Raw genomic sequence first — 13625 nt, 5'->3', positions numbered from 1 at the left:
CACATCTGCACACCCAGAAAAACACAGAATACATTAAAATGTAAAGAACATTTAAAAGACAAATATATACTAAGTCAGAGTCTAAGAAGTCGCTGGAACTTCCGCAGAATAGATTCACCGTTCTCTAACACGGAAGTCTTTCACAAGTCCGAGTCGTCACGGCTGACTATCTGATCACTGTGTTTTCTCACCCCAGGGCAATAGTGGGTCCCAGGGACACAAGAGTCCAATGACTGCACTGCTCCTGTGGAATCCAGATCCTTCACTGTACTGTCCCATAGGCCCCCATCTCAGTTCTACAAGTCTGATCCTGTTTGTGGTTCAATTTCTGCCCTTAGCCACATCTCAAGGCCAACTTCTTTTACCTTCTGCCTCGACAACATCCACGCATGCTCTGATCCCTCCAAATTCTCCCCAAACTCCCTGCAGAGCAAACATTCACCCGCTTCCCATCACAACTCCCCTTACGCCCTTGAAGAACTCAAGTATTGAAGAAACAACAGCAAACATCTTTAATAAAGTAAAAGGAGCTGGAGAGATGGCTCAGTGGTTAGGAGTGCTAGCTGCTCCTGCAGAGGACCTGGACTGGATTTCCAGCAGGCAGGGTAGCTCAGCTCACAAAGGATTGTAACTGGAGTCCCAGCAGATATGGCGCCCTCCTCTGGTCTCCCCTTCTCCCCTGGCAATACATGTATGTGGTATACAGATGCACATGCAGGCAAAACACGCATACGCATGAAGATAAAAATGGGAAAATAAAAAATATGATTCTTCCCTCCACCACTTCCTTATTTCCTGTATTGCATTTTTCTCCTCACTGGTTGGCTTCTAGGTGAATATCTATCACTCAATATTCTGCAGCTTCCTTCTCTTATCTCACTAACGATGCACTCTGCAGGGTAACCTCCAATGTTAACTCCAGCAATGTGATGCTTTCCACCTCCTTATCTTCTTAAGCAGCCGTCAGTTTCCTTCAGCTACCCATTACTGTAGAGTGCCGCTCTGTCTCAGGACTCTGCAGGTGAGGAATTCCAACAGGGCTCAGCTGGATGGCTGTGTGGCTCCCGGATCAGCTGGGCCACTGATGCAGCACTCAGTGGTCTGAAGGGCTGCTTTGCCAAGTGCCTGGGGACCCTCTCATGCGGCCAGCCAGGCAATACCAGAGTAGCTAGACCTTGACTATGGCAGATGCCGACTGAGATGGAGGAAACAGAAGGTCTCAGACCTCTGAGGTCTGGACTTGGAAGTACCAGAACCTCACGTCCAAGCACTGCAGTGACTTGTGGTCAGGTGCCCAGCCTCAATGCAAAGGGGAGGAAACGAACTCCATGTCTTGAGGGTGACTGACAGGGAGCCAGGGCTCTCCAGTCCTCCACACACTGCACCTCTGCTGACCTCCTTTCCCTTCTCACAGCTTCTGTGCTATACCAGTCTGGATGAATGATTCTCAAAACCTCTCCTTAACTCACAATTAGATATACATTCCAGACTGTAACCTGAGATAGCAGCACACACTTGTAAAATGAGAAACAAATGTCTCACGATAAATACCTACATTACAATAGAAATACACACTGGTCTAGTTCTTCCTAAGTGCTGTTTTGTCATTCACAAATGATTTCTTCTTTCTGGAGAGCTTTATACATCCCAGACCATGGGCCAAACACTGGTCATGTGACTTGCCCTGGACTGTGAGGAGTAGGGTTACCTTCAGGAGACTTTAAAATGCAGCTCACCCCTTTCTATCCTCTCCAGGAAGACAGAATACGTCAGAAAGGGTTACATGATGAGCTTGGATTCTGGAGGAAGACTGTCCAGAGAGAACTACACAGGGACAGCCTATCCTCAGAGGAAATGCATTACAGGCAAGAAACAAGCCTTTTTTCTCGGGATTGTGCCCTGTGCCTGGGCAGCTGTGGCACAGCCTGGAGTCTCACCCATCCACGCTGGCCACCTGCTCAACATCACAGGTGCACCTGTGGACTGTGGGGATAGTCTGGGACACAACTGTATTTTCTGCATCTTTCACTCTCTCTTCCTTCACACCAAATGAATCAATTCCTCCAGTATACATACATCTATGGCCCCTTTATTGTAATCTTCACTGGGAATTATACCATGTATACTGCATTTCGTGGTGCTCACTTGGACCATTTATTACCTGGTTGTTTGCTTTTTAGTATACTTTGCTTTTTGTCATTTTCTTCACTGAGAAATGAGTTTACTGCATGTCTGACATGATCCATGATCCTTCAGTGGCTTCTAGCCAAGCTATATTTGTCTGCCTCCAACTATTAGCCCAGGATCTGATGGCTGACAATCTCTTTAGATTTATCACACGGCAACCCCAATGAACATGGTACCTGCTATTACTGTCTTCAGGGGCCCAGCGACAAAAGCCAATTCTTTCTTTTCCACGGTGCTTCACTGCATAGAGTGCACAGTGACTCCCACTCTCGATCTCCGGGAACGTGTACTTCTAGAAGCCTGTGCAAATACTCCGGCTGTGAAGAAGTGCCCTGTTCAGAACCTCCGGCCAATGAAGCTAGTTTTGATCTTCTGAGCTGGAAGAAGGGTCTGCTCTCAACACATCCAGAACCTCTGGTTCTTCCCTACTTTACTTCTGCTTCTTAGCACTAGATGTTGGGACAGGGCTCTGGCCACAGCTGCTACGACAGGAGTCATCTCGTCTTCCCTCCCTGAGGCTATCATAACTCCTGAAGAGACCGCAGCAGAGCTACAGGAGGTTCTCACTGCACGGCTGACTTGTCGGGGCCGGGAAGGCACCATAGAGCGCAGATCATCACAGGCTGTCTGGAGAGCTTCACAGCTGGCAGAATATCTGAGTTTATTTTCTTCTGTTATGGAGGAGATGTACTTCTGAATCGACAAGTTCAGTATCTTAACTTGTATCCCAACTCTCAGTAAATGTTTTCAAGCTACTCAGTTGCAGACATACATTTTAAGTCTAAAATTCAGACTGTGTGATACACTCAAAGAAAGAAACAGGAGCCCAGCGTGGTGGTTCACCCCGTCATCACCCCTGGAGAGGATCGAGCAGGAGGACTGCCTGGGTTACCTAAGCCCAAGGCTAGCAAGCTAGACCCTGTCAAAATAAAAATAAAATACCCTGAAATAAAAGGCAAATGGAAACAGAAACAAGAAGAAGAAGAGGAGGAGGAGGAGAGGAAGAAGAAGAAGAAGAAGAAGAAGAAGAAGAAGAAGAAGAAGAAGAAGAAGAAGAAGAAGAAGAAGAAGAAGACGAAGAAGAAGAAGAAGAAGAAGAAGACGAAGAAGAAGACGAAGAAGAAGACGAAGAAGAAGACGAAGAAGAAGACGAAGAAGAAGAAGAAGAAGAAGAAGACGAAGAAGAAGAAGAAGAAGAAGAAGAAGAAGAAGAAGAAGAAGAAGAAGAAGAAGAAGAAGAAGAAGAAGAAGAAGAAGAAAGGCTCTGACCTCTCACAGCACCCATACACTTCCTTTGGCCAGTTTTACTCCGGTGTCTTTAGGGAGACACTGTTTGTCTTTACACATGGCATAACATGGCTGTCAGTTTCTTCTGCCCACAGTAGAGAGCAGGAGCAATGGGTTTTAGGGACAGAAACGGCTCCTAACACTAGGGGAGGAGATGGAAAAACTATAACATAGACAGACAGGACACATTTCTGAAAACAATGAAAAATGTTCCTTAAACATGTTCAGGGTACAAGCAAAATCTCTGGACTACATTGTATCCCAGCAAAGCACCACCAGGATGACAGTTACTATTCCTGCTCTGAATCTACAAGGAAAAGTCGTCTCTGGTCCACAGACCCTGCTAAAGAAAACGAAGTAACCAAAACATATGGACAAGGCTTTGCTGGGCCTGGACAAGCCTGCTCCGCACTACCAAGCTTAAGCTATCTGGAGGTAAAGGAAGGCACTTATGTCCAGAAAAAGCAAGCTCTCTACTACTGTGCACCTTCCCTAGGGAATGCCAATACCACAAGACAAATCTGTGAAGGTCTGCTACCTCCCAGAGATGTTATCACCAAATGTGAAGTTACTGAAATCACCTCACAATCCAGTCCACAGCCAGGGAGGTCCTAATCTTGACTTCCTGGAGATGGCCAGTGGGAAGGCACCTTCCTGACATGCAGCGGGCTGATGCTGAGAAAGCAGGTTCTGGATAATAGGGGAAGACTGCTACTCCTCACTGCTAGAGCACCTGCAGGTCTGCACCCCCTTCAGCTGACATAAATGCAGGCATGCGCACTGTAGGCACACACCACAGTCTATCACCCAAAGGACCATCAGACACCTTCCCGGACCCTCTTTATAAACACAGCTAACACAAGGCATCCCACTTCAAGACTCAGCTCCAGCTCAGGCAGAATCCTGATGAGGACCCTTTCTCTTCCTTCTCAATAGAAAACAAAGATGACTGTTAATTTAACTCAGCTCAGCTCAAAGACACTATGCGTCTAAAAACAATTCTGTTTATCATTCTAAGTCAGGGCAGCCACTACTTACCAGTCATCCAATTAACTTGTTTAGAGAAAAAAAGATCCCTGTTCCGGATACTACTTTCCAAATATCTGACAAACTTCTATTTCTATATTTTTATACGTCAAACTTGATTGAAGAGAGAAACAAATAACAAATTTTAATGTCAGATTTTAAAAGGAGCAATTATGTTGTACTGAACAAAACTACAGGTCAGACAATATGTCTGCCATTATACAATAAGTCTCCTCAAATGATTTAAGAACAAAGCCGTCAATAATTACACAAAGATACTGCAAAGAGCTGAGCCAAAGGAGACCAAACCCACCAGCCAGTAAACTGCAAATGTGCCCTCAAAATCTTATGGAAGTCAAAAATTCCAGTAAAAATAACAGAAGGGATGGAAACACAAGTTTCTTATTATCACACTTCATATGTTATAAAACAGAACGGCTAACTTAGTTTTGGCAAAGTGATTAGGGATTGCAACACTCTGGCTTTCATAGACTCCCTTGATTGTCAAATGCATCTCCAATGGAGCATGTCATGTTAACTCCAGGCATGCAGGCACTGTGCTGTCTTAAAGACACTGAAATTTCAACACTTCAGCATGGATCACACCACCAGATTAACAGGCCCAGGTGTTTAATGGTTGAGAGGCGGAATGCAGGGGTGGAGAATGTCAACAATGCAGATAATTGAAACCAGATAAAACTTCTTTAAAAAAATTATTTATTTGTATGAGTGTTTTGCCTGCATGTACATCCATATACCATGCACATGACTGGTGCCTGCAAAGGTCAGAAGAAGGTGTCAGATTCCTCTGGATCTAGAGTTACAGATGGTTGGGAGCTACCATGTGGGTTCTGAGAATTGAACCCAAATCCTCTGCAAGAGCTACAAACATTCTTAACCGCTGAGCTGTCTCTCTAGCCTTAGATAAAGTAATTGAATGATTAAAAACACAAAATTGTATAGGTGACTTCTTTACCTCCCCAAATGTGCCTTGTATACAGAGTGACACATATTATTTTCTAGTATAGACACCCATGTCCGTGTGTGCCTCCTTCTGCATGTATGTGGTATAGGTATGTGTTTCTATGGGCATGTATACACATACATGTGCATGTGTAAGCATGTACATGAGGAGGGCAGAGGTTAATGCTGGTGTCTTTCTCAATTCTGCTCCATCTCAGGTTCGGAGACACTGTCACTGAGTTTGGAGATCACTGGTATGTTGAGGTTGGCAGACTAGCAAACTCCCGAGATCTACCTTCTCTGCTCCCATGGAACTGGGGTTCACACCTGGCTTTTATGTAGGTCCTGGATATTCAAACTCAGGTCCTCATGCCTTGGGGCAGGCACTTGACTCACAGAGCCAGCTCTCCAGCCCCATTAAAGAGGAGGAAATACAGTTTCTCAGCTCTTTGAACCTCTAATCATAATCTATCTTTACACGTGGATTATGTGATGCTCCTGTTTCTCCCCTTCCCCTCCGTCCATCCTTTCCCATCCCCCATCTTAATCCAAGTGTTCACAGGAGACTGCAGCCCTGGGGAAAAACGTGACTAGTTCCTTGTGAAAAGCTCTGCAGTCTGGGACCTAGTGAAGCTGTGATCAGATTTCTGATCAGAAATGGAGATACTAAAGGTGCACCACTTTACACTACTAGTCTGGGGCAACTAAAAACTGAGATACTAAATGTTCACCACTTTACACTACTAGTTTGGGGCAACTAGAAACTGAGATATTAAATGTATACCACTTTATACTACTAGTCTGGAGCAATTTGATACATAGCAGTAGATAACAAATTCAGCAGTTAGCCTAATGACTGAGACGACTCTAGTGCTATTTCCATAATAATAATAATTGGTAATACTTGCTTAGAACCTTAAAATCCCAGGAAAGCTCTTAATATTTTGCATAATTCCTCACAAAATCCTTGAAGAACACATAATTCATAATAATTTGTTGATGGAAAAACTCAATGACTTGTCCAAGTTCACACAAACAAAAAATATTTGAGCCTAAGGGACCATCGAGAGCGAGCGCTCACAGGGACTGTGTGGATAGAAGCACTCACGTGTCCGATGGGCATTAGCAGATGGCAGCCACATGTAGTGTGAGAGGGATTCAAGGACAGAAAAAAAGTAAGTCACACCAATGCGGACATCAAAAGTGAAGCAGCTTCTGAATAAAATGCCTTATCTAAGGAAAAAACTACCACAACTGAGGAGAAGTAAGAGTTCAACAAAGTATGACCTTCAATTTATTGAGTCCACACTTAGACATAAAAATGTATTTTCTTATATCCCAAGGAGAAAATGAAAATCCACTTGGTACTAAAAACCGGAGACTACAGCTGCACTCTCTCCAAGTGCTGCTTTGAGCGCTGAATGAAGCGAGCTGGCAGGGAAGGAGGCAAATTCCTAGTGGGATCCAAGACCCCGCTGGAGACATTTTCTCACATGGGGTGAAAAAATGCAGGGACAGGGCCGCTGAGAAGGCATCCCTTCCTCTGGCTTAGCTGTCCCATCCCTGACACTCCAGGCTCTTAGCTCAGAAACATGCCTTTCCCCTGGGGTGTCCTCAAGATGGCACAAACGTGACTTTATGCCCATGTGCGCCAGATGAAGACATCATCATCTAGTAAACTGTTCCCACTCGATGGGTCATGTCACGATCCGTGAGTTAAAGCGCACTTTTAAGGCTCTTAAAGAGTTCATTCCCTTTTGGGGCACTTTAAGTTGGCCTCTGTGACTTCAGTCCCTCAGTACATAGTACATGGTTGCACTTAAGAGCCAGCTGTCTGAGGCTGTGGGTGTAGCTCAGTGGAAGAGGCTTGCCCATCATGCACTGGGCCCTGAATCCATCCCTAGCATCCTAACAACAAGCATAAAGACAGACAAATAAACAAAATATTTGTGACTGAAAGGATGCACACGTGTCTCAAAAGGGCTAGAAAACTACAGAACAGAACAGAATCTGAACTTACGATCACATCGCATGTTCCACAAAGACAGGCATTTGCCTGTCAATGATGATGACGATAGCACATCATTTTGCTTCTTAAAAGAGATAGGAATAGTTTCTTACTTCAGTTTTTGGGACCATCTGATGCAGTGCCTGTGGAGGCCAGAGAGGTCATAGGATCCCTGGAACTGCAGTTACAGACTGTTGAGAGCCACCATGTGGGTGCTGGGCATCATACTTGGATCCTCTAGAAGAGCAGTCAGTGCTCTTAACCACTGAGCCATCTCTCCAGCCCATGGATATTTTCAAAACTCTCTTTCAATAAAGATGGAGTCCTTTCCATGCCACTGTTAGTAACTGTTCTTAAATATTGTTTCATAAAAGAGAGCAAGTCAAACATAACACTAGAACTCCAGAGAACCCTAGATTCAAAGACATTCATTTGAAAAAAATCTCTATCTTTCCACCATTTTTCACTGGGAAATTATGGGAATTTCTTAAGTACAGGTTTTGGAAATAGAGACAAAGATAAAGGCAGCCACCATGCATCCCTCCCTCTGCTCTACAAAAAAGCTAAGGGAATATGAGGGTTTGGCCAGTGCACAATCAGGCACCCACAGCCATCATCTAAGGCATACTTACAGGCAGCTCAGGAGCATGCTTCATGACCTGAAGAGAAATGTAGCTGCCTATGGAATGGCCAATGAGTATAATCTTCACATCCTTTGGCACGTGAGCTCTCAGAAAGGCTATTTTGTGTTCTATTTGACCATTCAGACCATAGATGTCCTCAATTTCTTGAGCATTTGGCTCTAAAAGCAAAAGTATGAGCGTGTTTTAATTAATAAGTGAACAAGTTTATTAAAGTAGAAAAAGTATCTATAAAAATTCCTGGACTCGAAGAAGTAACTTAACCATTTGTCCTAAGCCTGTAATACACTAGCTGCAGTATTAGACACTTAAATTACAGAAATCAGCCCTTACCGCACAACTGGAGAAGAAGCATTATCTGAAACATCACAACTCACAGACATTATGTAAAGATATGCTGTAGACCCATGAAGTAGGGGAACTGAGATTCAAATGCAGGTCTGTTCTCAAAGCCCAAGAACTTTCAACTATTCCATGAACCACTGTTAGTTTAGGCCAGCAGTTCTCAAGCTTGATCATGTCAGGAATACTCGGGAAGGTCTGGAAAAGATGGCTGGACCCTGACACCAGAGTTTCTGACATAGTAAGTCTTGGTAGGGGTCCAAGAGTTTTCCTTTCTAAGTTTCCAGGAGATGCAGACAAGCTGAGTCTAGGATTACACACTGGGAACCCCTGGGTTAAGCTGACTCATATCCAGTGTACTAAGAAAACACATGCAACTGCTTGACTATGTTGAATAATCTGTGTATATTTAAAGAACTTAAAGACTTAAGTAGAAATCTCAATGTCAACTCATACAGTCATGACCTAAAATGACCTGAAGATACACCCACCAACTGACAGTTCTCACAGGCTTAATTCAATCGAGGCAAACTCCTGGGCTACTGTATTCAGCATTAAAGTACTAGAGAATTGATTCTCTCAGTGATAATGTGCCAAGATTTACTTGTTTTGAAGTTAATGAATTTTGACCATAACTAAAACAAAGCATTTTAAGTTATAATATTCATTTCCAATTTTAAAGTATAAAACAGAATTTTTTAAACATTTTACTAAGCTTCTGTATTGTTGAAATTTTACCTAAGAGGCACACACAATTAATTTGAAAAATACAAAATCTGTTTTTTTAAAAAATGAATAAGATCATGTATTCGTCACTGGACTTAAGAGATGATCTATAAAATATAAAGTTATAAACAAGATAAATTGACATTATTTATCTACCTACAACACTTACCAAAAGCTAGATGAATGCACTAATCTTCAGAGAGTATTAAGAAGAGTTCACATACATAATCATAACCACAATCATTTTAAAACAGACAACAACTATAGCTGATATAATGGAGGTGACCGGAGTACACAGTTAACAAGAAATATCATCAAAACCAGCCTTGACTATCATGTAGATCATTCACGGCATACAGGTTTGTATATTGAAATCTGTATATTAATATCTAAAAGAATCGGGATTATACAATCATAAAGAAAACAAAGGCAAATGCTACTGTATCTTTAAAATAGACAGAGAGGCCTGTAGGAACCAGGAGTGAAATAAGCAATAAGGCTCCTGTCTCCCCACAGCAGGAGACTTGAACTTGACATCTGTAGGGAATTTAAATTATGGACTTCCTCTCACTTATAAAAGCTTTAGGTAAGTAAACATGCTAGAATCCTTATGGGTAGAAAGCAGGTAGCTTGCAATGCTACAGTAACATTTCTTTCCCTCATAAACCATCTAGCACATTACCACACAGAAGCCCAGCTCTCCTTTCTCAAGCTAGCTCCACACAGCAGCAACATACCTCCTGACCTCGCTTCCTTCTGTGCTACTCTGTCAGTTACATGGCTACACTCATGTCCCTCCCCCGCCAGACCCATCCATGCATCAAAACCTCCTTCTATGATCTAATGATCACACCCCCCTTTACCTACAGATGTATTAGAGTGAATCCTTTGTGGGGGAGCACTCTTACAGGGCTACTGCCCGTAAGGGGATCTCAAGAGCTTGGTTCTCTTCCCACTATGATGAGGTGCATAGAAAATGCCTCCATGAAGCAGGCAGTGGAATCTCCTTCCCAGGTATCCATTACCCAGTGTCTTCACCTTGGCCTAAGCTGCCTTGAGAAATTCCGACACATGGGCTGGGGATGTGGTTAGCGGTGGAGTATTTCCCCAGCACCACACAATTCAGGATGTAATTCCCAAGCCTTTACCCTCCCCACCCAAAAGCAGAAAATTATGAGAAATAAATTTGTAAGTTATCTATTCAATGGTATTGTGCCACAGCAGCTCAAGCTATGACATCCATTACTCCATCATGTCTCCTTTGACCTCTACTGTGGGTTTCATGTAACCAGCAGGGCATTCTGTCATGTCGTCATTCTTTGAACAAGAGGGAGAATGTACCTCTAAAGATCTTAGACTCTAAATGTCTTATACTTTTCCTCCAGCATTTCTTCTAGTAGCCTTTGGAAGTATGTTATCAATAAATATATGGCTTGTCACTAGTTAAGAAGTAAAGGTGATTCATACTTAAATTGTTGATCTGCTCAAATTCTTAAGAATATTATCTGCAAAAGACAAACTATCTCTAAAATTATTAAAATGTGGTACCTGGGGTCTAAAATCACTAAACAGAGGTGATCACTTGTAAAATGTGAATGCTAACAGGCTTTCTGGAAACAAGAAGACTCATTCACTGTCAATCAAAAAGGTGTTAAAAAGGACATACCATCTGGTGCTGTAAGAATCTTATCTTTGGGATAAGCATAAGCGATCATCCACATCGGAAAGAGAGAAGTAAAGTAATATTAAAGAAAAAGAATAAGCCACGCAGAGATGGGAAATACACAGGGAGTCTGGATCCTGTATCTTGCTGTATTGACCTTGAATTTTTTTGATTGTTGATAAGCAAACAACAGCTGCTAAGAGACATGGGATTGAAAGAGGGACTGATGAAATAAATTAGCCTAGATATTTTAAGAATGACTTAACTTTAAAATGAGAGTAAAAAATGTATTGCTTTGGAGAAGTTTTGCTTTTGTTTTCACAGGAAACAGAGGCTGTGGATTCCTTCAGGATTGATGTGGATCTGGTTTGATCAGGGAAGACCTCCTGAAACTTGACAGGTGAAATCTATCAACAAAGGTTATAACTGGTCTTTCCAGGTCTTGGTTATTGCCTCAATTTTCTCAGGGACCCCTAATGATGCATTTGCCCACAGACAACAGGAAACAGTCTAGAGAATGATGTCCACATTCCCAAGAGGTGGGGTGTGGATGGGTGGTGGTTATTTGGTGGGTTATGGATGTTTGTTATCACTCAGGGGAATATAATTATACAGGATAAAAAGACAACTATTAATCTCAGATAGTTTGCTTTTGCATGGATTTTCGTACATTGATATAAATTTAAAGTCATTTTTGTTACAATGTATGTATGTTTCTGCTTGTTTGGGGTATTGTGCTTATGTAGTTCATTTAAAAATGTAATGTATTAACTAAGAAATAAGGTTAGTAGTTAATCTATAATAATCAAACTTAATAAGTCACATTAGGTATGTTTTCAAGGTGAAACAGGTATATTTTAGATAGATGATTTTCAAACACTTCAAAGACCTACAGAATATGGCGTTTAAGATGTTTAATAACCTAAGGTCTTTTTCATGACAATCAGACACATCTGCTCCTGGAAGTACCAATTTACTTCATAAAAGGTTGATGGGCATTGAAGAGACTCCTTATGGAGTTTGCTTTCAATGTGGCAAGGCTAGCCATTTGGGCAAGAAACTGCTCTTGCCTTGACTGCTGACAGTATGCTGGATAGACTGGAGCACAGCACTGGGGCAACATCCCAAGTGGCTGCTCCAAGGTCCCTCCTCTAGACAGCCAGCTGCTTGATCTTTGTTCTTCATGATGGCCCTGAACTGCCTGTCTCCAGCTGTATAGACACAGTCTGGCCACACCTGACATGGTTGTTGGAGATTTGAACCCAGATCCTCATGCTTGCATAGGAAGCATGATCATTTTCCCCACCCACAGTCTGTTTCTCAAGTGGACCTCGGTTAGGTAGCCAGAGAAGCTGAAACTTAGTGCAAGCACTCAATGTCGTTCCCCAGACAGACCATCTTAATGAAGACAAGTGCAATGATGGTTAGGAGTCAGTGGAACGGGACATTCTGCACATCTGGAAAACCATCTGACAGCATGGGCCATGAGACAAGTGCAATGATGGTTAGGAGTCAGTGGAACGGGACATTCCGCACATCTGGAAAACCATCTGACAGCATGGGCCATGAGACAAGTGCAATGATGGTTAGGAGTCAGTGGAACGGGACATTCTGCACATCTGGAAAACCATCTGACAGCATGGGCCATGAGACAAGTGCAATGATGGTTAGGAGTCAGTGGAACGGGACATTTCGCACATCTGGAAAACTACGTGACAGCATGGGCCAATACTTACAAAAGGCAACCACTTTGCCTCATTTGAGGAATTAATTCTAAATAAACAAAAATCACAAAAATATGTCCGTAAGACTGATTGATGCAAGGAGTGCTGTTGATCACAGTCAAAGCGCTGAAGAGCCAAGTGGTCATTATGGAGTCACGCAAACTGGGACAGAGGACCGTACAGTCAGTTACAGGAGGACTCGGTACTAGGGGGTGACAAACTACAGTTCTGGTCACACACGCCCCACCGAGACAGCTTGGCTAATCTCCTTTAGCTTTCCCTTCCCCTAAAATTTCTATGATTTCACTTCTCTAAGGATCTGCTGTCCCTTCATTCCCTTTCTCTGTGTTTACATCCCTTTTACTGTCGTTTTGTGAATTTAGGCAGGAAGAAGAAATAAACACAAGTGTTTAAATTTTCGTATTTAACCAAAAGTCTTGATTGATTTTTCTTAAGCAAGCATGCTTAGGAAAATGAAAAACCTTTAAGGTGTGGGAACCACTCTTGATACAAACTATGTCGACTAAATAAGTGCCTGTCACCTTTTTATACAGACCGATTTTAATTCACTAGTAAATGCCACTGTAGGCTCCTCTCCAGAACTATCGGAACACAGTAAGAGCATTTGTGAAGGGGTTCTGACATTTCCAATGCATCAGAGACAAAACTAGACGGAAGTTAATACAAAATGTTAAATTAGGACACTGACTGTGAAGCCACTGGCCACACTTAACATTTCACCAGAGGAAATCCAGTCACTAAACACTCCTGACTCTTAACTATCAATCCCAAGTAATGACACCTTGGGGCTTTGAGTAACTTCAAGATTTATGAGAGTTCAAGTAGATATGAAACTCAAGCACAGTCCATAAAAACCAGAAAACAAAACCACAACTGCAATTCTAAAGCACTTCAAGAACTAGAACTGGTCTGAGAAGTGTGGCGTTCACACGCCTGTCCCCAAGGCACCTTCCACTCCCCTCACTGCTGCGTCTGAGTCTCACCAAGCAGTGAGGAAGGAAAGAAGATCTTACCTGACAACCCGCGGTAATTCAGTT

The 13625-nt window shown here is 42.7% G+C and overlaps 1 non-coding gene across 4 annotated transcripts in view; it reads right to left on the bottom strand.

Moving 5' to 3' along the window:
- LOC102917143 (uncharacterized) overlaps nucleotides 1-13625 on the bottom strand; it is a 54031-nt gene that overhangs the window by 36310 nt on the left and 4096 nt on the right. For 2 of the 4 annotated variants that reach the window (XR_013047427.1, XR_013047429.1), the window contains exon 2: nucleotides 8104-8273. The exons of 1 other annotated variant lie outside the window; for it this stretch is intronic. This is a non-coding gene — a transcript (uncharacterized LOC102917143). Of the gene's footprint in view, nucleotides 1-8103; nucleotides 8274-10846; nucleotides 12409-13625 lie in introns of those variants that run through there. One more of the 4 variants, XR_013047428.1, reaches the window with a different exon arrangement.

This window comes from Peromyscus maniculatus, chromosome 22, assembly GCF_049852395.1.
Source record: "Peromyscus maniculatus bairdii isolate BWxNUB_F1_BW_parent chromosome 22, HU_Pman_BW_mat_3.1, whole genome shotgun sequence".
NCBI classification, from domain to species: Eukaryota; Metazoa; Chordata; class Mammalia; order Rodentia; family Cricetidae; genus Peromyscus; species Peromyscus maniculatus.
Note: the sequence above shows the minus strand (reverse complement) of the source record. Positions and strands in the feature narration are given on the sequence as shown.